The 2,607-nt window shown below is 41.2% G+C and overlaps 1 protein-coding gene across 1 annotated transcript in view; it reads left to right on the top strand.

The window, feature by feature from the left end:
* Positions 1-145, top strand: part of LOC128792263 (translation initiation factor IF-2-like) — a 14,036-nt gene extending 13,891 nt beyond the window's left edge. Inside the window, exon 5 of the mRNA XM_053950527.1 lies at positions 1-145. This exon is cut by the window's left edge and continues 1,416 nt beyond it. The gene's annotated coding sequence lies outside the window, so the exon portion shown is untranslated.
* The last annotated feature ends 2,462 nt before the right edge of the window (positions 146-2,607 follow it).

Raw genomic sequence — 2,607 nt, 5'->3', positions numbered from 1 at the left:
TGCTAGGTGCAGTCCCACTCCTCCCACAAGTTGTTAGGCAGCCTCCTAATAAATGATGTGACCAGCACATCTCTCTTCCTCCCACTGGAAAAATTGTTTGTTTATGTTCTTCAAATAAATAATAAATATCTTTAATTCTTGTCTACAGTATGCTTGTTTTCATTACTGACAGGGAGGTCAGAATTCTTCGAGTAGGAATTGCAGAGAGAGACCTTGAACCATCAATCCCATGGGAATTTCTTCCATATATTTCAGCCTAGGTCTTAAGAAAGTGCTTAGCACAGTCTTCTGCACAGACGTGCAGCTTGAAACTGGTGTGAGATATTTCTGAAGCTCTGAATGAAAATGTTTTCCCAGCACCACTGGTACGCCCTGGGCACGGCTCTACAGCTGCTCTAAAGGCACAGACAACGTTCATGAATCTGACTGCATTCAGTGGGCAGTCAGCAGGGAATGTGGAGGAAAGGTTTGGTATGAACACAAATCAAAATAAAAATGCAAGTGGGATCCTACTTGAAAGTCCATACAAACACCTCAAAAGTAATTTTTATTTTTTCCACAACCAGAGAATATTTCTGGGGTACATGTACCCCAGAAGAGGCTGGGCTTTAGGCCCATGCCTTTATCCAAGCAGTGACCATCTGTGACTCTGAGAGAATGTGCAGAGGATCTAGGGCTCCCAGCATTCCTCCAGTGTTGTCTCTGGCACTGTCTAATGTAACTTACCTGAGGTTCTCAGTGATATGAGTCTCCTGTTCTCTCCTGCTTGTGCTTTCCTACCTGCCAGCTCTTGGATAACTTGCTAGCTCCCCTTGCCACCTTCACTATCCATGCTGCTGGAATTTTAAAGAAAGGGGTCAACCCTGGACCTTCTGCTCTCCAGGGGATTTCACAGTGGGTGAAGAAGTGGATGCATATATGTTTTAAAGTCCAATGCTGCCTGCTCAGAGGATGGCAGCTGGATTGCTGTCCTCAGGGTTCAAGGGTGAGAGATCATTTATGTCCTTTTGGGGGCACCAGGGATGCAGAAGCAAATGAAATCCCTTAAAGGCCATCGAGGGATGGGCTCTGTTGGGACATAACACTAAAGAAGAGTTTTAGATTGATAAAGTGAACATATGTGTTGTGTTGGGCATCAGTTGGGAGGGTGTGGCTCACACTTTGCCACTGTCCCACCTTTGGCCCTATAGCTGCTTTGCTCCTGTGGACTGGGGTGTGCTTGGAGGTCCCATATGAGGACCTCATAGCAAGGGCAGTAGTTTTGGCCCTTAGAAACCACAGTGACTAATTTTTTTCGAGGGAAGGTGTTGGAAGAGCAACAGTCCTAAAGTGACACGAAGCAGGTGAATATCACATTTGTTTTATACAGTTTATGTCCATACAAATAATCTGTATTTGGCAGAGCAGCCACAAGCCATCACAAGTGCCTTTATTGCAGGATGGCATGGTTTCCACGTGTGCCATGTGAACACACTACAAAATTGCTGTCTGTTAGAGCCATGGTTTTGAGATTAAAATTCAATTTTTTTGTAATGCAGACATAAGAAGTTGTATAGCCATGTTTGTAATTAAATAGCCATTATTACTGCTCAAATCAGTTGTCATACTCTACATAATAAATGTTGCCAATTTTTCCCCATTTTTATTTTATATTGAATAATAAGTGAATGGCAAGGTTTTACATAGTATTCAATGAATCTGGTATTCTGGATGATTTTGGAAAATAATTCCTCATCATTTTGTTTACTGGCTGCTTTTGTTTACTGGATTGCTGGTTGGTCAGTTAAGCCTCCCCTCCTTGGGGCTGTGCCAGGGCTGTTGTACTGGTGATATTTAGCAAGTCCAGTGGGATGTTGCTGGGGAAGACACAGAAAGGTAAGGTCAAGCCTTCTCAACCTTGACAGCAAGTAGCTTCTCTTTGGGGAAAGTGCTTCTTAATGCAGAGGCTGCAGCTTTGCTTTATTTATTCAGACAGTTTTTCTACCTGGCAAACTCCTCCAAACCTGAAGAAGTAGCCAACAACCAAACAGTTAAGAGAAATATCAAAATAAAATATTTCTGATAGATTTCATAAAGTATGAATTATAGCAGAAAAAATTATTTTGGATTAAATATATTGTACTCAATTCTTCAACCCAGTAATGTATTTTTATTTATCTGAAAAGATTTAAGGTGGCCCAAACTGCTTAGATGGCATGTAGGAAGCATTCCAGTTTGACAGAAGCTTGAATTGATTACTTTTCTGAGGGAGGGAAAAAAAGGAGTTTTATTTAAATCAACTTTAAAGCTTTGTATTAAAGGGTGAATATTGGTAGCTGGAGAATACATTCTGCCTTCCCCTCATATTGCAGCTGGACAGCAATAGCCAGCCTTCACTTATTTATTTATTTCCTGCACAGAGGGGAGGAAAATATAGGTCCATGAATCAATCTAGATAATGGGGAAGGCTGAATGTAATAAATAATACAGTAACAACCCTAAACTAATGAGCTGTTGCTAAGGTACATTTCACAGGCTCATCCTCTATATAAAAAGTCACTAATAATCCCTTGGTGTAATCAGATGATAAAGCTTTGCCATAAGGCAACACCTGTGCAATTAAAGCTG

The sequence above is a fragment of the Vidua chalybeata genome, chromosome 9 (assembly GCF_026979565.1).
Source record: "Vidua chalybeata isolate OUT-0048 chromosome 9, bVidCha1 merged haplotype, whole genome shotgun sequence".
Lineage (NCBI taxonomy): Eukaryota > Metazoa > Chordata > Aves > Passeriformes > Viduidae > Vidua > Vidua chalybeata.
Note: the sequence above shows the minus strand (reverse complement) of the source record. Positions and strands in the feature narration are given on the sequence as shown.